The sequence below is a fragment of the Lactuca sativa genome, chromosome 6 (assembly GCF_002870075.4).
Source record: "Lactuca sativa cultivar Salinas chromosome 6, Lsat_Salinas_v11, whole genome shotgun sequence".
In the NCBI taxonomy this organism is placed as follows: Eukaryota; Viridiplantae; Streptophyta; class Magnoliopsida; order Asterales; family Asteraceae; genus Lactuca; species Lactuca sativa.
The window spans coordinates 28,192,842-28,216,067 of NC_056628.2; the positions used below are offsets into that span (position 1 = coordinate 28,192,842).

The 23,226-nt window shown below is 37.0% G+C and overlaps 1 non-coding gene across 1 annotated transcript; it reads left to right on the forward strand.

Annotated features, from left to right (window-relative positions):
- The first annotated feature begins 10,471 nt into the window (after nt 1-10,471).
- LOC111895227 (small nucleolar RNA R71) lies at nt 10,472-10,578 on the forward strand. Its single transcript, XR_002851495.1, has one exon. It is a non-coding gene; the product is annotated as a small nucleolar RNA R71 (small nucleolar RNA).
- The last annotated feature ends 12,648 nt before the right edge of the window (nt 10,579-23,226 follow it).

A 23,226-nucleotide genomic window follows, 5' to 3' on the forward strand; every position in this document is an offset into this window, starting at 1 on the left:
TAATATGGTAGTGAAAGCTAGATCTTTCACTAATCATAACGAATATTAAGAGTTCTATCAAATAATGATCAGACAGGAAGGATAGTTGGGAGGTAGGACCATTTTGACATATAGCCTTTTTGAAATCCAACAACCAAGCCAACATGACCATTCTAGACACCTCTTTCGTAAGTAGATTAATCAATATTATAATTGGAATTACTGATAAATCTTATTTCTAAGTTCATAATAAAGACTATGACTTTTACACTTGAATTAAGATAAGTGCAGCTTAGCTTACATAGATTTTAGTGAAAACCATGAAATAACACGGGCAAAAATCCTACCCGAGAGCTTCTACTAGTCGAGCCTAGATATCCAGAGCTTTACAAAACTAAAATACTCCAAAATCTCGGAGACTGGACCAATTTTCGTGCCTAAGAACTAGAGAGAGTGTTATGAATTGGTGTGGAAATGAATAGGCTTGAAACTGGCTTTTATAGGCAATTTTTCGAGGATGAGTGTCGCGTACACCTACCAGGCGCGCCGCGCACTTAGGTGGTGACCCGTATGACAAAGAAGAATGCTACTTTCCAGTGGAGGCCTGATTAACATGAAAATTTTGAGACTCCGAGGTATAGATTGTGTGAGGCTCCAATTTTGACCCTTCCTGAGGGTATGGATAACTTTATGGTTTATTACGATGCATCGGTTTTAGGAATGGGTGCAATGCTTATGCAGAGTGGCCGTGTGATTACTTACACATCGAGGCAGTTGAATCCTCATGAGGCGAATTACCCTACTAATGAGCTGGATTTTGGGGCTTTGGTTTTCTCCTACAAGATTTGGCAACATTATCTATATGGTGTCATGTGTACTATTTATACAGATTACAAGAGTCTGAGGTATCTGATGGATTATTTGAACCTGAATATGATGCATTGCAGGTGGCTAGATGTGGTGAAGGATTATGACTGTGAGATCTTGTATCATTCGAGGAAGGCCAATGTTGTGGTTGATGCCTTGAGCTGCAAGGTAGTGAGTACACCCATCAGAGATCTATGTTTAAGGATAATTATCGTTTCACCACTTTTAGATCTAATCAAGAAGGAACAAGCAAAGGGGTTAAAGAAAAATGAATTGGAAGGAAGAATCTGGGGTTAGATTCCATTATTTGCCAGCGATAGGTGAGGATTATTGACTCAGTGCAACAAACTATAGGTCCCGTTTTCCAGTGGGGTTAGGTAGACATTACTGGAGGAAGCTCACAAGTCGAACTCCTCAATCCATCTGGGGGCCACAAAGATGTATATAGATGTGAGATCAAGCTTTTGGTGGCCTTGAATTAAGAGGGAGATAACATGGTATGTGGAGCGGTGCTTGACTTTCCAGAAAGTCAAGGTCGAACACCAGAGAACCCACGACAAGATGCAACCGTTATCCATTCCCATGTGGAAATAGGAGATCACCATGGAATTGATCACAAAGTAGCCAAGGACAAAACATGGGGTCGATTCTATTTGGGTCATTGTTGATAGATTGACCAAGAGTACTCATTTCATCCCTATTGTTGAGAGCATTTCCACTGAGAAGTTGGATCACGTCTACATCAGGGAGGTAGTTGTTTGACATAGGGTTCTAGTTTTAGTGGTTTCCAATCATGATGTTCGTTTCGCCTCCAGGTTCTGGTGGAAGTTTCATGGGGATTTGGGTACTCAATTACTTTCAGCACAACATATCGCCCTCAGACTGATGGACAAAGTAAGCGAACTATTCAATCGCTCGAGATATGCTCAGGGCATGTGATGTGCACAAAAGTACTCACTAATTTTAATATTTATAACCTAACAAACTTAACTAACTATGCACTTATAGGCAGTGTACCTAGTCAGATTACAGTATAGCTTGGGTAAGTCGGGTGTCGATCACAGGGAACGGTGTTCTAATTAATTTACTTACTATTAAATTAACCTAATTTATTAACAAGTTTAAAAGGGTTTTTATCTGATTTTACAAGATCAGATGAACTTAAATCAAATTCAATAAATAAAAACACACTCTTGTTTAGTTTGAATCCACTTCTCCCTTATGGCTAGCTAATGATTACGGATTATTAAGTTGGTTTTTAGTTGTATTAGTAATTTAGTTCTAACTTACCAATAATTAACTAATTCATGTCAAACCATGTATGTTCACACATAATTAAACACAAAACTAATTATGAATGTAAATATGCTATGTAAGATTTGTTGTATAAACGCAATTATGATCACAATACACGTTCTCTAGCACAGCTAAGCTTTATTCATTCTAATTACTAACTAAGATTGGTCAATCCTAGCTCTAACAATTCAATGTTCACTAAATTATTAGGTAAACAGGTTCATGCAGTTTAATGGTCACTAAGCTACACAGAACATGCAATCAAGCAAATAGATAAACAAATAATAGCATGCTAGGTTATACGAATCAAACACAAGCAATTTTTAACAACTAAACTTAATCCATAAGCATATAACTATTCATAAGTTTAAAGCTTCATCTAGCTAAACAAGAGTAGCTAGATTCAGCTGCTCATCATAGCAATTAAACCAACACAACTAAAAATAATGAAAGACATGTTCTTATTTAACTAAAATATAAACCTTTACTTCTTTTGGTGTTGAAAACCCTCTTCCAGAACCTTTCTTTCGCTCTTAATTGTCTCCTGGAACTCTTTTCTTCTGCCAAAAGCTTCTCTCTTTCGTAATAATCAGGAGGACTTATATAATCCTCAAAAACCCGCGCCACGTCGTGGCCAGATGCGCCACGTCGTGGGCTTCAAGCAATCCGTATCCTTCAAGGAAATCCTCCGCGTCGCGATGTTTATCTTCTGGAACACCCGTGCCACGTCGTGGGCTTCATCGCCACGTCCTGAATTAAGTGTTTATCGTGAATTTATTATTTTCTTGTCTTTCAAACCTCCCATGTTCCACATTTTGGCACTTTTGGTCCCTCTCTTCGAAAGTCATTTATATTGACTGAAAATAACAATTTAAAGTCATAAGTATCATTATTCTAACATATTATCAATTTATTAATAAAAATGTACTTAAATATTGCCTAAAAATAAGTATAAATATGACAATGTCAAAATACCCCACACTTAGGCTTTGCTTGCCCTCAAGCAAATTTAAACTTAATTCTTAATTACTAACACCACACAGAACAATCCGACTCTAGTTCAGCCATTATGCCAAGACCTCAACGCATGCTTTTGTGTCTAAAATATTCCTAAAGTACCCCCCATACTTTAAATACTCACAGTCTTCATAAACACTCGCCCACTTTTTCCGAACAATGCTCATTTTATGCAACCCTCCGAATCCATCCTCAGAAAACCTCCTTATCCTCAAGGTATTTTTAGTTAAGCAACCTAAGCATACATAATCTAGAATTACAATCATTGATACCACTATGGAGCTCTTTTGGAATTCTTCACTTCTTTGACATTTGATATGTGATTTCTTAGAACTCACCACCTTTGTTGATTTGATTTCTGGTATCTTCAACTTTTGAATTTCTTGGAATTTTGATCTTTTGATCTTCACTTTACTTGCTCCAAAATTCTTCACACTTTTCTCGTGATTCTGTCTTTTCTTTTTCTTTTTTTTTCTTTACATGTACCTCACTTTTTTTCACTCAAACCTACATGCTTAAGCAGAGGCGCTCAACCTCAACCTTTATCGGTTAATGATAATAATTTTCCTGGATACATTTCAGGTTTAGGCTGCTAAACATATTGCATCCCTCAAACCAGGCGGGGTTGTGTTTTTGTTCCATGATTTCACTAAAAAAAGGGAGGCCACAAATGCACTATAACGTATGTTGGCTCAACTAAACATTTGAACTTTCATCGGATCATCCCACATAATACTAGCAATTATAGCTCAAATTATTATTACTAGATTCAATTATAAAAAATTTGAAATTTTCAAAATTTTCAATTTTTACTATCAAATTCTATGATTTTCTAGCAAATTTTTACTTTTTCTACCCCTACCCCACACTTATTTCATACAATGCCCTCATTGTATTCATAAAAATAAATCAAAATTAAAGAAAAGGGAAAAAAGGAACAGACTCCCCTGGGATAGTGGCGTGAGCATCTCCAAAAGTGTGGAAAACGTGCATTTGGACTTCCAAAAATAGAAACTTGTTGTAGAACTGGTTGAATATGTAAATAAACCACGAACATGACTTGAAACTTCAATTCTTCAAAGTGGGTGTTTGTAAGGAAAAATGTGGGCAATGATAAACTGGGTCACGTCGTGGCAGGTGACTGGCCACGTCGTGATATGGGTTGAAAGCGCGAACACCAAAATGCTGATATTTATACAAACTGCAAGAACGCCACGACGTGGCGTTAAGGATTCCACGTCGTGGAAACTGGGCATCAGCAGAAAATGGCTTATTTGTTTTATTTACTCTAGCAACTTTGACCAATGGCTAACTGGTTTCAGACGCTTCTATGCAAATATATTTCCCAACTGTAACCTCTCTCCTAATATACCCCACACTTATCTTGAATTGTGGGTTCCAACTCACGACTCTAAGCTTCCTTGACTAGACAAACATGACTCGAAAGTTAACCTTTTATGCTCCTTAGAATTCCAATGCTAATCTGAAAAATGGAACAACCCAAAAGAAATAAAGAGTAACATCATAGTTTAAGAATGTTTTACATTACACATCAAATTCAAACACAAAACAAAAAAAAAACTACTCAAAAACAAAACAAAAGAAATCAATCATCATCTTGATCTTGTGCTCCACTTGGCCCTGCCCCGTCATTCTGCGGACGCCATAGCTCTTCCCATGTCGGAAAATAGTGATACTGTGGTGGCATAGAAGGTGGTCGGGTCACACCCAAATGTGAATAAATACTCTCAGTAAGCTGGATATGGTAAATGGCATGCCCCCGTAGATTATCCAAATACGTTCCCACTCGACTCTGAAAAGGGTCGGTGGGCACTCCCTGCACATACTGCGAAGCAGCACGTTCTCTCTCGACTTCACCTCTAGCCCGCACATTCCGACGCCGCGGTTTGGCTGGTGGTTGCTGTCCTGGCTGCACCTCCTCCTGCTCGTCATCTATCGGCGGTATAACAAAACGACCCCCGATATTCACCACCGCTCGCATAACACCCAAGACTTGAATGGTCAAGTCTGTGTCCAGGAATCGAGAAAGATTCCTCACAAAGTCATGGGTCAAAATATGATATGACCTAGCCTGGCGAGTAACCAAATTCCCCCCAGTAATCGGGCTCCCAGGCCTAGAATTGGCCGCTTTCTTCCCCATGAACCTCGCCAACATATAAGGTAAATCACAACAAACTCCCGGGGTAATAAGAGTCCATAGATAAAATAGATTCTGAATGGGGACTTTATCACCATGATGTTTGTGATTTATTGAAAAAGTGATTAGGCGGTGCAAAAATTGGAAAACATGATTCCGAATTTGTGACTCACTCGATTCACGAGTGTTGTACTCATGATTAGAAATGCCCCGCCAGAACTGCACATCCAAAGTACTGGGAGCAAAGTCTCGAACACATCCAAGCAAGAACGGAATGAAAAACGGAGATTGTGTCTCCACTTCTATATAGAGCCCCATACGCCAAGCAAATTCCCGAAGACTACACTCTCGATATACACCACCCAAACGAAACACAAGTGCCTGGTTGTAGGTGAAATCAAGGGTGCGTTCCTCGAAGCATACGGTAGAGAAAAACTCCACCGATAATTCCCGGTACACGGGTTCTTGAATAGCAAATAAATTCCTCCACCCGTGACAAGTGAACGAAAATTGATCTCCAACATAAGTCTTCGACCAATAACGTTCCAACTCAGCTACCATTCCCATTCCACCAAGCCATCCCCAATAGATAATTGGGGCTATTGCAAACTCCCTATTATACAGCCATCCAAGCCGATTCTCGTACGTAGTTAGCAACGGTCGGGGAATGTTTTGAGGAAACTGGTATAAGGGATGTATGATTGCTACATCTATCGGGTTTTCCTCCCATGGAACAGCTCGTCGTGGTCCCATTTCTGCATACAAAAACAAACCAAAGCAGCAAACATCCAAAGCATTAAAACATATTAACCGGGTCTGCCAGAAGTCACGACGTGGCCAGGCTACGCCACTTCGTGGGCCGTAGTCGCAAACAGCTTCTGGATCGGTCATTTTATAAGCGATTTCTACCAAAATTAGTGCTTGGGGTTTGTTCCTATGGACATTTAAATGACATGCAATCTAAAATCAACCACTAGATTTAACCAATTTCTTGACTCATACAAACCCTAACCATGAAAACTTGAAATTGGAAGAACTAACTACAAAATAATGAGTAAAACACATACCAAGTAGATTAATTGGCAAGATCTTGCAAGGAAATTGGAAGTAGATTAAGAAATTGGCTGTGGGGTTTTGTTGTTCCCGTTCATGCGGCAGCTTCTAAACATGATTGGGGCTTATTGGTCAAAGGGTTTTAAGGAAATGGTCCCCCCTGATTTTTTAAAGGCCACGACGTGGCTGGCTATGCCCACGTCATGGACCTTGAATCTGCTTTATAGTCCCGTGTTTCCAATTCGACCCACGACGTGGCTGGCTATGCCCACGTCGTGGAAACTGCCAAATGCAAAATTTTAATAAACTCTAACATATTAACTAATTACTTTGCATTTCATTCGTTATTTAGAGTTCCCCACAACTAATTCTTTACCAATTATCAGTTTTTAGATGATGAATTGATGTCTTTCCTAATTAAAAGCTAAAAATTTTAAAAAGAAAAGAAAATGCAAACCAAACTCGGGTTGCCTCCCGAGAAGCGCTTCTTTTTCTTGGAGTCTTGAGCTGGACTCCGTGCCTTCTACGTTGAATCTTCGGAAGAGTCTACCACTAGGATCTTTTCTTCCTTGAACCACCGTTTGTAAGCTTGAACTCTCCTTTTATACGCCTTCTTTGAATTCTCCTTTTTAGCTTTTCCATCTTCTTCAAGCTTGCATTTTGTGCCCTTCGTTTGTTCCTTGCACTCCATAGCATTCTCCTCCTCTTTCACTACTGGCTTTGTTACTCTTGAAGTGACCTCCTCTTCATCACTTGTCATTTCCTCATCCTTTTTGCTCACCCAAGAAGGCGGACTCTTGTAAGCTATGACTTCAATCAAATACGGAACAGATGCCCTCGGTTTTGTCCTCTTGACTTGATGAACTACCTTTATCTCTTCTTCCATAAGCTTTTCCAGTTCTTATAGTTCATTCTCTTCATTAATTGTGAACACCTCTTCTTTGTCTTCTTGAAAGTCATCTTTTATCCCAAAGACTTCTTGTTCATCTCCAACCCTTAAAGTGAGCTTAGACTCGTAGATATCGACAAGGGCTCCAACAGTGTTAAGCAATGGCCGACCAAGGATTATTGGAATATCCGGATTAGGGGTGAGCATTTGGACCGGCCCGGACCGAACCGGACCAGAACGGCTCTTGGACCGGACCGGTTATAGAGAATTTTGTGGACCATGGACCGGACCAGATGAGTCGTGTCCGTGTCCGTGTCCGGGTCCAGGTCCGGGTTTTTCGGTTTTTGGACTCGTTTGGACCGGTACAACTTTAATTGCATAGAGTATAATAAGTAATCTACATTGATGTATAATATTATAACTTGCAAAATTAATATGTTTCCGTTTCATGCCTAACTAATCTACATTGATGTATAATATTATAACTTGCAATTTGCAAAAATTAATTTTCCAAATAAAAGCAACTAACATATAAATCAAGTTCACCAACAAAAGTTAAACAATTTTAAGACAAACATACAAAAGTATTACCGTAACAACAAAAATCATAGTTTAAACTTTAAAATCAATCAAACTAACAAATTTCATAAACTCATAATCTAATCTTCCATTGGCCTCTTCCCCATATCAGTGTCATCCATATGTAACATATTTAAAGCTTGTGCAATCTGTACATAAACACAAATGAAAATGTTGTTAGTATTTAATAAAAAGTAATAATTGTATAAAAAAGAATAAAGATTGTAATTTTTTTTAACCAAAGCTATATCATCATTGTTCAAGATGTCACCAACGTTGTCAACTATCAGATTTGTAAACTTTATCACCCAATCTTGGGTGCATAACAAAGCTTCAACTATCAATGTCGATAAACTAGTTTGATACTCACTTACAACTCTACCACAAGTGCTAAACGCGGACTCGGAATTATAGTATAAAATAATACTAAAAAGCTGAAATATTTCAGCTTTGATAGCTCTACTTTGAAGGATTGTACCTCAATGAATATAATACCAAAATAAACAAAATTATAGTCTAAATTCATCTACAAATTGTAAACTAAATGTTGGAAAAAACCGTAGGTCAATCCGACTTAAAACGAATGAGTTATGGGTGTTTAAAAAACGTCACAGATTATAAAATTTTGCTAAAAAGCTGAATTTTTTCAACTTTGATAGCTCTAGTTTAACAGATTGTAGCTCAGTGAATATAATACCAAAATAAACAAAATTATAGTCTAAACTCATCTACAAACTGTAAACTAAATGTTGGAAAAAATCGGAGGTCAATCCGACTTAAAACGAATGAGTTATGGATGTTTAAAAAACGTCACAGCTTACAAAATGTTGCTGAAAAGCTGAATTTTTTCAGCTTTGATAGCTCTACTTTGAAGGATTGTAACACGGTGAATATGATACCAAAATAAACAAAATTATAGTCTAAATTCATCTACTAAGTGTAAACTAAACGTTGGAAAAAACCGCAGGTCAATCCGACTTAAAACGAATGAGTTATGTGCGTTTAAAAAACGTCACAAAAATCTTAATCATGTCCAACCGGTTCCAAACCCGGTAAAAACCGGACCGGACCGGGAAAAAAACCGGACCGGACCGGCGAGAAATCTTAGAACCGAGAACCGGCCCGGGGGTCCAAAAAAACGGTCCGGTCCGGTTCACCGGTCCGGTCCGGTCCACCGGTCCAAATGCTCACCCCTAATCCGGATCTTCTTTCATGTCCAAGACTACAAAGTCTATTGGAAAAACAAATTTTCCAATTTTCACCAAAATATCCTCCACGATGCCGCGGGGTTGTGTCACCGAACGATTCGCCATGTGAATCTTCATTTTTGTAGCCTTTATCTTCTGAATCTCCAATTTTGATAAAATGAAAAAGGAAATAGATTAATGCTAGCCCTAGAATCGGCTAAAGCATTAACCTCCATTATATTCCCAAACTCACATGGAAGAGTGAGGCGTCCAGGATCCCCCATCTTTTCTGGTGTTTCTCCTAACACAGCTTTTGAAGTTTGTTCGCTTAGAATCACTGTAGACTGCTTCTTTAATTGCCTTCGAGTGTTTATCAAGTTTTGCAGTAATTTCTGGTTCTCGGGAGCTTTAGATAAGGACTCGACAAAGGGGGTATTAATTGGGACCCCCTTCACATGCTTTACAAACTCTAAATGCTCGTTCTCCAGTTGACTGAGTTTAGCTCGGGTGGGAAATGGCAAAGGTGGATGATAAGCTGGAACGGGCTCAAAGTATTTTTGATCTGACATGCGCCACGTCGTGGCCAGAGGAGTGCCACGTCGTGGCGAGCCTGGTTCAGCGATTTTTCCACTTTCGATCCTTGATTTCTTGGGCTGCTGCAGTTCTTCTTCCAATGCCTCCAAGAACTCAGATATTGCATCTTCTTCAGTATCGATGGCCATTACATGAGATTGGGTCTTTACTTCGGGATTCTTTGGGGACAATTTTTCATGAACTAGAGTGGCTATTTGACCAAATTGTACTTCAAGGTTATGGATGGAGGCTTGCTGGTTCTTTATCAAAGTTTGTTGTTCCAAAATTGCGGAATCAGTGGCATCGTGTCTCTTTTCCGAAGCCTCCATAAACTTCATCAAAATGGTCTCTAGGTCGGGTTTCTTCTCGGCTGGTGGCTGCTCCTTTTGATAAAGGCCTCGACCTGTCTGCCTATATTTCTCTTCTTTTTGCTTCTTATATTCTTCATATGGCAGCCACTCCTTCTTCGGTTTCCTCCAGTCCTCATCAAACTTATCCCCACTAGAGTAGCACACTTGAGCTTTTCTGTTCCCAAACTCATCTATATTGCAGTCCTTGGTCAAGTGTGGACCACTGCATCTCTCGCACCCCACTCTTATGGCATGTATCGACTGGTCCATTTGTGTTATCCTGCGATCCATGTTATTCAGCATGGCCATGATAGCTGCAATTTCTTCAGTTTGGGCCCCTCCACCGCCTTTGATTCCATCTTGCCTTGGGTTGTGGTATTCGCGAGAGTGTTTCGCGAATTCTTCAATTAGCTCCTTGACCTCCCTTGGATTTTTCTTTGTCAACGGTCCTTGAGAATCAAGGAGTTGTCTTGTCATCACATTGACCCCGTCATAAAAGATTGACACCTCTTGCTGCACACTTAGGTCATGTTGAGGGCAATTTCTGAGCAAGCCCTTGTACCGCTCCCATGCTTCGTATAGTGACTCCCCCGACTGTTGCTCAAAGTTGGCTATTGCCTTCTTGAGTTTCGCTATCTTGGATGGCGGGCAAAACTGGTCCAGGAATTGCTCACGCATTTGAGCCCAAGTGGTGATTGTACCCGGTGGGAGTGCTTTCAACCACTCCTTAGCAGCTCCTTTGAAAGTGATGGGAAGCATCCTAAGCAAGGCTGTGTTTCTGTTGATATTTGGGACATTGAAGTAATCCGCAATGTCATTGACTTCATCTAGATGCTTAAAAGCATCCTCATGATCTTTCCCGAAAAATGGGATGTCCTTCAGTGCGGTCAATATGTGTCCCTTCAGCTCGAATGTGGCAGTGGCAGGTATTGCGGGTTGGACTAAACCGGGACCCACATCTTCTCAGATCCGCTTCTTGTAAGCTCCCATGGACATTTCCTCGATCGCTGACATCTCGTTCCTTGGCTCGTTCTCGGGTTCGCTCGTGTGTTCTTCAAATTCTGGCTCGGTATCGCTTTCGGACTCAGTTTGGACGGGTGTATAATCCAAATGCTCAAGATTGCTCTTGTGCTTTGCTGATGAACTTGACTCTCCTGTCTTCTTTCCCGACTTCCTAGGAAAAGCTGACTTCAATTCTGGCAAGAGCGTCTTTTTCTTGTGAAGTGCAGACTCGGGGTCTTAAAGTGGTGGCACCAAGTGTGTGTTTGAACTTCTGGTCATGAACTCCTGCAACTTGCTAAACTAAAAAAAACGTAAAACTGAACTAAAATAAGAAAAACTAATTTCAAATTAAAAAAAATCTAGTTTTTAACTGTCCACGTCGTGGGCAGAGTAGTGCCACGTCGTGGACTCTGTGAATAACAGGAAAATTATTTTGCTGAAAGATTAACTTTTTGTGGGTTTTTACTCCACAAGAAGGATCGATTAATTTAATGCAGATAAATGAGCTAAAAACTAAGCCGTTCCCCGGCAACGGCACCAAAAACTTGATGTGCACAAAAGTACTCACTAATTTTAATATTTATAACCTAACAAACTTAACTAACTATGCATTTATAGGCAGTGTACCTAGTTAGATTACAGTATAGCTTGGGTAAGTCGGGTGTCGATCACAGGGAACGGTGTTCTAATTAATTTACTTACTATTAAATTAACCTAATTTATTAACAATTTTAAAAGGTTTTTTATCTGATTTTACAAGATCAGATGAACTTAAATCAAATTCAATAAATAAAAACACACTCTTGTTTAGTTTGAATCCACTTCTCCCTTATGGCTAGCTAATGATTACGGATTATTAAGTTGGTTTTTAGTTGTATTAGTAATTTAGTTCTAACTTACCAATAATTAACTAATTCATGTCAAACCATGTATGTTCACACATAATTAAACACAAAACTAATTATGAATGTAAATATGCTATGTAAGATTTGTTGTATAAACGCAATTATGATCACAATACACGTTCTCTAGCACAGCTAAGCTTTATTCATTCTAATTACTAACTAAGATTGGTCAATCCTAGCTCTAACAATTCAATGTTCACTAAATTATTAGGTAAACAGGTTCATGCAGTTTAATGGTCACTAAGCTACACAGAACATGCAATCAAGCAAATAGATAAACAAATAATAGCATGCTAGGTTATACGAATCAAACACAAGCAATTTTTAACAACTAAACTTAATCCATAAGCATATAACTATTCATAAGTTTAAAGCTTCATCTAGCTAAACAAGAGTAGCTAGATTCAGCTGCTCATCATAGCAATTAAACCAACACAACTAAAAATAATGAAAGACATGTTCTTATTTAACTAAAATATAAACCTTTACTTCTTTTGGTGTTGAAAACCCTCTTCCAGAACCTTTCTTTCGCTCTTAATTGTCTCCTGGAACTCTTTTCTTCTGCCAAAAGCTTCTCTCTTTCGTAATAATCAGGAGGACTTATATAATCCTCAAAAACCCGCGCCACGTCGTGGCCAGATGCGCCACGTCGTGGGCTTCAAGCAATCCGTATCCTTCAAGGAAATCCTCCGCGTCGCGATGTTTATCTTCTGGAACACCTGTGCCACGTCGTGGGCTTCACCGCCACGTCGTGAATTAAGTGTTTATCGTGAATTTATTATTTTCTTGTCTTTCAAACCTCCCATGTTCCACATTTTGGCACTTTTGGTCCCTTTCTTCGAAAATCCTTTATATTGACTGAAAATAACAATTTAAAGTCATAAGTATCATTATTCTAACATATTATCAATTTATTAATAAAAATATACTTAAATATTGCCTAAAAATAAGTATAAATATGGCAATATCAAAATACCCCACACTTAGGCTTTGCTTGCCCTCAAGCAAATTTAAACTTAATTCTTAATTACTAACACCACACAGAACAATCCGACTCTAGTTCAGCCATTATGCCAAAACCTCAACGCATGCCTTTATGTCTAAAATATTCCTAAAGTACCCCCCCCCCCCCCATACTTTAAATACTCACAATCTTCATAAACACTCGCCCACTTTTTCCGAACAATGCTAATTTTATGCAACCCTCCGAATCCATCCTCAGAAAACCTCCTTATCCTCAAGGTATTTTTAGTTGAGCAACCTAAGCATACATAATCTAGAATTACAATCATTGATACCACTATGGAGCTCTTTTGGAATTCTTCATTTCTTTGACATTTGATCTTTGATTTCTTTGAACTCACCACCTTTGTTGATTTGATTTCTGGTATCGTCAACTTTTGAATTTCTTGGAATTTTGATCTTTTGATCTTCACTTTACTTGCTCCAAAATTCTTCACACTTTTCTCGTGATTCTCTCTTTTCTTTTTCTTTTTTTTTCTTTACATTTACCTCACTTTTTTTTCACTCAAACCTACATGCTTAAGCAGAGGCGCTCAACCTCAACCTTTATCGGTTAATGATAATAATTTTCCTGGATGCTTCTAGAGCTAGGCTCATTATCCCTCTTTCTCCATGTTGTGGAAGTTTGAAGGATTAGATTCCATAAAGTTGGCAACTTTATGGATCCTTGAGATCCTTTGTGTAATATCCCAATAATCATGACCAAAAATTTTCAGTTTTTTAATTATAAAATAAACCATAGTTCTCAAAACCATTCCGACTAAAAACATAAATCATTGTATCAAATCAGAGTATCATATCAACACATCATAGTAAACATCCCAGGCTAAACATCGTGGTGTGTGCAATGCAGTCATCCCGAGCTCTTCCCTTTGCTACCAGAAGTACCTAAAACCAAAACTGAAAACTGTAAGCACGAAGCTTAGTGAATTTCCCCCAAACTACCACATACCATACACATAATCATGAAACTAGGAGATACGGGCCCCACCCACACTCAAGGAGATACGGGCCCTGCCCACACTCGGCTAACTAGGAGATACGTGCCTCGCTCATACTCTGCTAAGTATAAGATACGTGCCTCACCCACACTCAACTAACTATGAGATACGGGCCTCGCCCACACTCAACTATCTATGAGATACGGGCCTCGCCCACACTCAGCTATCTATGAGATACGGGGCTTGCCCACACTCAACTACTAAGCACACTTAAAAGTATCACACATACAACAATTATAACCAATCTATCAATCAATTTTATATCCGTACTCAAATAATGCTATGAGATACGGGCCTCGCCCACACTCAGCTACTAATCAACATACATAACATATACAAGGCGACCTTGGTGCCTTCGACCCGTTCAAACCAGGAGGAAACTCACCTCACTGTCGGATGATAGCTGAAACTTCTCTGCTTGGAATTAACTCTACTTGCTCCTTGTACCAAAACAACCCCTTAGATACCATTCCATACTCATAACCCTTAAGGGTCAACTCTGGTCAAGTCAAAGTCAACACTCCGAGTTGACTCAAATCGTCAAGCTTACCCTTCAACTTGTCGAGTTCCCATGAATCACAGAATCATGAAATCGCGATCTAACTTGTCGAGTTTTCCTACAACTCATTGAGTTTCTCTTTCTCAACAGAAATGAGACTTTCCCAGTACAACTCGTCGTGTTCCCTTGTGGACTCGTCGAGTTCCTTCAACAGAATCGAGAATGTTCGACCCAACTCGTTGAGTTCCTCCATGAACTCGTCGAGTTCCTCAAAGTTTTTAGTCTATTAAGCCCTTCCCTCAGATCTCAGATTCCAGAATATGTATCTACATTGTTTCCATGGTATACATCTGTAAAGTCGACAACTCGATGGCTTTACATGCCTCAAATGGACCCAATCCCGATATATAGCAACCTACTTCTATGGATATGATCTTTTCTTGGACAAGAACAGGTTTAGGACCGTTTTTATGAATCTAAGGACCAAATAACACTGAGAATTGGAGTTTTTAGCATCAGGACTATGAAGGTTTGCATGCTCCAACAATGGGGTCAAAAAGATCCATAAAACAACACTAATATAGATCTAAGATATTATTCATCAAGTTTGAGACTTTTTACCTTAGAAAGTTTCCTGAGACGGTCGAGATCCCAGATCTAGTGCTTCTCCTCAAGCTCAATGACCTTCTAGTTCTTCCAAGTCCTTCACCAAGCACAAGAACACACAAAAATCCACTCAAAACCTCTAGTTTCTCAACAAGGAGCTCACAATACGATTAAGGGTTTTAAGGAGGCTGATGAGGGCTGGTGGGGAAAGATTAAGTCCTTTAAATAGGGTGTAGAACCTTGGAAATTTGGGTTTCCCTGCTGCTAGCCTACTCGTCGAGTTGAGGTCTCTCAACTCGTCGAGTAGGTTACTTAAATCACGTGACCCATATGATCCTACTCGAAGATTTTAAGGCTTCCAACTCGTCGAGTTGCTCTTATAATTTGAATAAATAGTAATTTAAATACATACCAGGATCCAAGTTTTACACTTTGGAGGTTATATGCTCTAGATTAAGGGTCTTATGTCGTATTTGGTCTCACGCACAAGTTTGAGTTCATTTCTTCCATGTCTTGACCTAGTTAAGAGACAAACACTGGACATGCATGTATATACAGCACCAAATTTTATGATGATTTGGGTGTAGAAAATCCTTCTGGAAGTTATGGACTTGTGACTAGGGTGACTAAGTGTTTAATGGATTAGTTTATGCCTTTAATTATCTTAGGACCTAGGTTTAGATATCTTGACTTATTGGAATGTCTTAATGGATAAAATTGGAAACTTTATCCATCAGAAGCTTGGGAATGACTAGATCTGATCTTTAGACTGGAATGACTAGATGAAATTGGATTTACTTTAACTTGATTGACCTGTGGCCATTTGGCTAGTTTTAGAAGGTAGACCAAGGGTCTACCATGTATGGTTTGTTAGGAGGTGTATAGCACCCGATTCATTAACTGTGAGAGCTATTAGTTGTTGACTACGTATGCAAAGTGAGCCTTCTCACTATATTATGTATGATGTTAGGTTTCTTTGTGACTCTTGCATTATATGCTAAGCGGGGCCCATTATGTGGGTGGGGCCCGTTAAGTAGGCGAGGCCCATGATGTGGGCGGCCCTCGATATGTGGGTGGGGTCCCGATGTTATGTATGGTATGTGGTATTTTAGGGAACTCACTAAGCTTTGTGCTTACGGTTTCATGGCTTACACTTTTTAGGTACATCTGATTTCAAAGGGAAGGGACCGACGTTCTTGTATGGCGACTTAAAAGAAGAAATGTACGTTAGCCAACCGGAACATTTCGTGAATCAAGGTGAAGAAATGAAATTCTACAAATTGGCTAAAGCCTTATACAGTCTTCAAAAATCTCCAAGAGCTTGGAGTTTGAAGCTTAATAATACATTGAAAAATATGGTTTTCAATGATGCTTGCAAGAAAATGCGGTTTATAGAAAGGTTTCAAAAGGAGAATATATAAATGTTGTGGTTTATGTAGATGATTTATTCGTGATGGGAACAAGTCTAGAGTTCATAAACCAATTTAAGAAATTTATGGCATTGCAATTTGAATGGTCGGACCTTGGTGAACTAACTTTCTACATGGGTATTGAAGTATTGCAAGAAAACGATTATGTAAAGGTAAATCAAAAGAGTTATGCCATGAAATACTAAAAGAAGCTGGTATGGAAGATTGTAAATCAACTCAATGTCCTATGGAGCCAGGACTAATATTGTCTAAAGCTGAAGATGAGCCTGAAGTTGAAGCAACCCATTATAAAAAACTTGTGGGTTGCTTATGATATCTCTTGCACACTCGTCCCGATTTATCATATTCATTTGGAGTAGTTAGTTGTTACATGCAAAGTCCAAGATAATCTCATGCACACACTATTAAGCAAATTATTCTTTACTTGTGTGGTACAACACCTTTTGGGATTATATATAAACAAAGTAAAGATATGAGCCTTGTAACACCCGTATATTCGGGCTAGACAATTAAAATATACTAAGCTATAAAAAAAAGACATTTTTGTAGAAGATTATTTAGGATAAATAATCTTAATCAAAGTTATAGTATATGTGACAAGGATTTTATACATATAAAGAACTCTGAAATCCAACTTCGTATAAAGAAGTTATGCTTCTTCGAACTTTTGCAATTAAACTGACATGACTCTATGTATTGTAACAAATGACTTTTTGATAGATTGCTTATTAGCCTAAGTAATCTAAACAAAAGTCATAATAGTCATTAAACCGAGAAAGTTCATATAGAGTATGTGAAACAATCTAAAAAAGAATTGAAGATCTTGTGAATATGAACCCGTCGATAAAAAAACAGTCGAGAACGAAGTTTGTATGAAGGAGTTATGAATTTTGCACGAACTTTAACAAATATGAATTTTAGTTAGAGAGAGAATTAGATGATTGGACCTTAATGAAGGCTGTAGAGCTTGCCGAGAGGATTCTAGAGATATAAAGAGCATTGAAAATGGAGCTCGTATGTGAAGTTATGGTTGTTCAAAGATCTATGGGAAATACATTGAGATGATGACGTGGCAGCACCGGAGTGTGCAACGTGGCATGGTCGGCCGCCCATCTCCTCCAAGAGACATGATGACATGACACCATATGGTTGTGACATGTGGCGTTACAATAACCCAACATGTGGCATGTTCTAGAAGAATAGGAGGTGGCCCAAGAGAAATCGGACACGTGACATCGATTGGGAGGGGCCAGCACGACAAGAGAGCGTGACGCGCCTCTCGGCAACCTATATATATATATATATATATATATATATATATATATATATATATATACCTCCATTTTTCATTTCATTTCCACACAAAAACTTATAAAATCTCTCAAAACCTCCAAATTTCTTTAGGTCTAATTTTAGGGGTTTTCATTGGTCAGTAGTGGGCCTCTAGTGCGTCCGAGGGTCCGAAAAATAGAAGCTTTCATGTCGGGATTTTTCCCACGTAATTTCCCGGTTTTTGCTAAAATCTCCATAAATTAAGCTACAACTTATATTTACGTTCATAGTCGTTATTGTGAACCTATAAATAAGATTAATTAGTGATTCCAAGTCATTATACTGATTGATCTACTTATGGGGATAATGTCTAGGTTGGATTTAGTGAGTTTATTAAAGTAGGATTTCCAAACAGTATAGTCTGTATATCGAACGGACCCTACCTCCGATATGATCCTACCTGGTTATTCCTTACTTGATAGATCTTGATGTAAACATTGGGATTTTTAAGGTATCTAGACTACCATTAGTCATGAGAAATATCATAATAAGACTTAGTAATAATCGTACCTAGGTTACATCAAGGTGCTATGGCGAATCGCTGCCCAAATTCTGAGGTATCCACTTTAACAGTGGGTGCATTGTTTTTGAGAAAACAAAATAATAGTGAGAGGCCACACATTATATTACCGGGACTAGTAATCTAACATAATATAAGTGACAACCACTGACTATTCTAGGTAGTTCAGTGGAACACTAACAGGTTCGCCACCTATAGGTGTTGACGATCATACTTTTTAAGGAAAAGGAAAGTTCTTCGTTTGGGTACTCTATCCCCTCAGGGTTGCCTTGTTGAAACATATTGCTACAGATTGCCCAAAACAATATTGTCTACTCACAGAGATCCTTTAGGGTATGTCTCTTAAAACCAGTGTTTAGGGATTAGAGAGTAAGAATAATAGGAATGGGTAATCGGGATTATTTGTTTATTGTGAAAAATAAATAATTAAAATATTGTGGGTTAAATAACCCTATGTGCTCACCATGCTCCCAAGCTTGAACCACTCAGTTTCTTTATATCACATGTTACGGTATAAATGTAGATTCCACTAATAGATTTGAGGAGTTTAGGCCATTAGTACCATAAATTAATGTAAGGCTCGTAATAATTACGTTTATGTTTATGATTTGTATCAGTTATGACATCCCAAGTTTTTAGTAATCAATGAAAAACATTTTCTTCTAAAATACTCTTTAGGAGACAAATTCCGCATTTATAAATATCACTTTGATTTAAAATAAACATAAATAAAAAAGTCTTTCCGGACTATGAAAATTGGGGATGTCACAACCTTGCTAGGTTATAATGATAACAATCATAATGTCGATATAGATGATGGTAGAAGTACTACATGACATGTTTTCCACCTTGGTGACTCACTTATCACTTGGTGCTCCTACAAGCAAGATACAATAGCATTATCCTTGTGTGAAGCAGAGTTCATGGCAGGTACTGTAGCTGCATTTCAGGTAGTTTAGTTAAGGGAGTTGTTAGCTAAGCTGACAGGAATGAAGTAACAAAATGTGCTAACTTGCATAGACAACAGATCAACAATTATGTTATCAAATAATCTTGTCTTTCATGGAAGAAGAAAACACATCCATAGTTGATTCCACTTCATTCGAGAGCGTGTTGAAAACAAGCAAGTTTCAGTGGAACATATTTCGGGAGACAAGCAACATGCAGATCCACATATGAAGGCCTTAGCTCGAATAAGCTTCACAAAAATGAGATTGTTGCTTGGCATGCAAGAATTACCCTCAACTAAAAAATTCAAGGGGTGATTGTTAGCGAATGTATGAGTCGTATATGGCTACTTTGGCATGTTCTAATTAGATTCTTATTACTTGGGGTGTTGTCCAAGCCTTGGAGTGTTGTCCAAGGTTCCATAGTTTTCCTTGAGCCATAAGAAATCTTTACATGCAAAGTTTTGTTAGATAACATGAATCCTAGTTATATTATGATATGTTTTTCTGTTCATTATATACAAATGTTAGGTTCCTGTAATCGTTTTTTCAGAGATTAGAGTTTTTGAGTTATTTTACTTCAATAAAGTGTTTATACAAGTTATGCAACATAGTACTTGTGTTTCTCATTAGCTTTACATATAATCCTTAAAGCTAGATTGAAGGTTTTGGTGTATACACTTTTAAGCCACATTAGAAGGCTTGACGCAGAGATGGTTCAAAATCCTAGCAACCAACAACATCTACAACTAGGAGCAATTGACAGACAAATTCACATGCCATTTCAGCAACAATGTAAGTTCCACTCAGACAACCATGGCATATCAGGATGTCTTCAAAAAGGAGAAACCATCATGACCACCGAATCGTATTCAAGGAGGTTTCCCTCAATCCTTGAAGCTTTTTATTGGATTTCCTACCAGCACCACAACTTGGCAAAGTACGATGACAAACGAGGATCACTAAGAGTTTTTCAACTCATGTGGTTGATGGAAGTAAGGATCACTAAGAGTTTTATGTTGTAGAGATGGACATCTTAGACTTCATATTCTTTTCTCTTGGTTTTATGATCACTCAAAACACGAAAAAAGTAATTTTTTGATAGAAACAAAAGATTAATAACATGCTAAGCCTTCATAAATATTGAACTTGTTTTCCATTTTTAAACATGTTTTTAGATTACTTTAGAATTTGTTCTTCATTATTTAACATTTTCTATAGATTATTTTTGACCTTGTTTTTCATTTAGGAACATGTTCTTTAGATGACTTAAGAACTAGTTCTTCATATTCTCATATTCAAACATATTCTTTTACATGATTTTTGAACTTGTTTTTCATTTTTGAAAAGGCAATACGTATATTCGACCATGCTCTTTGATAGCTTAAATTTCTCAACTTTAATAAATAAGAGAAAAACTTACTTGAATTATACAAAACATTTGAATAAAAGTAGTATCAAACAAATTTTTATAACATGTTCTTCATATAACATACCATTTACAAAGAATACAAAAAGAAGTTTTGAAGAAGATCTGCAAAGTGGATGACTTTTGGTAAACAAATCATATAACTTTAAATGGAGCATCACAATAATAGAGTTTGAAAAAATCAAAGGAATTCGAAAATTCATATTTTTGAACTTCATCGTTTAAGAATTTTATAGAAAAAATGGTTACTTTTTTAGTCATTATGATAAATATCCTTAATTTATGTGTTATACAACATAAACTGAAGGTCCTCTTGACATTTATGATATGTTATTTTGTTTCAAGTACGTAGGTGAATACAATATTTGGTTTTGGTGTAGTTGTTTTATTTAAATAAAATCCGAAAGTAGCATGCAATGAAATATTTTATTAAATAACTTGGCCTAAATGTAAACGACGCTTCTCGGTCTACAAAATAACAAACTTTAACTGTCATTCTTACATACCCAACTACTCTTTATTTATGACTTATGAGTCCTCTGTTCATAGGTAGGCATAAATAGTTCGTCTATGGACATTAAATTGCTACTTTTTTATATCTATCTATTAATTATATTTGGTATTTTGTTATGTAAATATGATTTTTTTTTTTCGAACATATAATGCACATAATTTTGATAATTAATTTTCCATTTTTAGAACAATTAAATAATTATGATTTGATATTTTAGATTAAAAAAGGTTTGCATTGTGAATGTGCAATTCTCAATTCACAATTCACAATTCAAAAATTTTTAACTCGTAATTTTCAAAATAATAATAAAAAAACCGAAACAAGGGAACTTACAATTTGCCATTATTTAGAAAAATATTCTAAATTCACTTAGATCTCCTACAAATCATATTGACCAAAATCCAAAAATAAAGTTAATAATTTAAGCAACACCTAATAAGTAATTACGCCTTGTTTTCGAGTTCCATTTAAGGAGAGAAATGAGAGGATACGGAGCGAAAGTGAGGGGTGTCGAAAGAAAATCGTGCTCCCGAGTTTCATTAATAGGAGGAAAGTGAGGGGAGAGGAAGAATTTTGGAGTCATATTTTCCTTCCAAATTTTCCTCCCAAATTAAATGGATTTGGGAAGAAAGTGAGGGAAAGAAAAATTTTAAATTTTATTTTCTTTTTCCTCCTAACTCGGGAACATAAAAACTAAAAATTTTTCTTTCATTTTCTTCGAACTCAGGAACACAGAATAATGAATATTTTCTTTCACCTTCCTTTCTTTCTATTAAAATTTTTATTCTCTTTCCTTAAAGAATTTACAAAAAAAACTCAAAAACAAGGCGTAACTGAATTGATAAAAAACCAAAACTCCACAATTGATATTACAATAATCAACCACTACACTCTCAATCTATGAATTAGATTTACAAACCGAATTAATTGTACTCCACGCTATAAAAAAAAATTAAATATCATTCTATCTTTTATTTCTAATTATATTCCTACCCATGTAAAAGGATGACAAATGCCTCATTTTAATTAAATTATTAATATATTAAGACAACTGTCACTTTAAATGGGTAAGAAAGACAAATAAGAAGAAAATAAATACATATTTAATTTCTCTTTTACAAATTCAACCAAACCCTACATAATCTTGAATATTGTCATACCAATGAGCACACCAAAATTGAATTCCAAATAGTAAAGATGAAATTATAAACCGTATCTACGCAAGGACAAAATTGAATGTTAAATTAAAGACAAATGAAACAAATAATTATCCGGCTAAAAGATTAAATATGAAAATTTTGAGAGCAATATATGGTTTAAATAGAGCTATCTAGAAACTCGTCAATTCGTCAACACTTCTATCGGTTTATGAGAGTGTTGCTTCATAACCATGCCTATAAATCAAGCCAATGATATAGTTTCCGCATTTTCGCTACTGGAAATGAAAATGGTGTAATAATAAAAGAGATTAATGTAAAATGAAAGGGATGATTTGAAATTTTATATTCATTTAGGGCATCGTTGTAAAAATCTTGAATAGTCCCAGTTTGATCTTCGATTAGTCTTTAGGCGGTACACAACCGCTAAAAGACATCTGAAGATTAATTCATGCCTAGACAATGAGTAAAACTATAGAACCCAATGGATTTTAACAAGTAGAAAAAGGTATATCTCAATAGAAAGTATTTAAAGAAAAATTGATATTGTATTAATCATATTAACCTATTTTCTTATAATATTTGTGGTATTTAACAACTTTCTTATGATATTAGTCATTTTTTAATTTAACATAATTTAGGGTTTCCGACTAATCGTCAACTGCTTTGTAGTCGCTAGTCGACCAACTTAGTACCCCTAGCGACTTTTAGTACCTTGATTTGGAGTAAAAGATGTAGGCCATCACTAAAGTTTTTAATTTTTATTTTATTTTATTTATTTATTTATTTATTATTATCTTTTTCGTATATCTTATTTGTCTATTTTGATTGCAAGTAAACAGACGTTTTACTTGAAGACTTTTTGTTTTTTAGAAGACCACATATGTCAAAACTTTTACACGTCCTCTTTTCT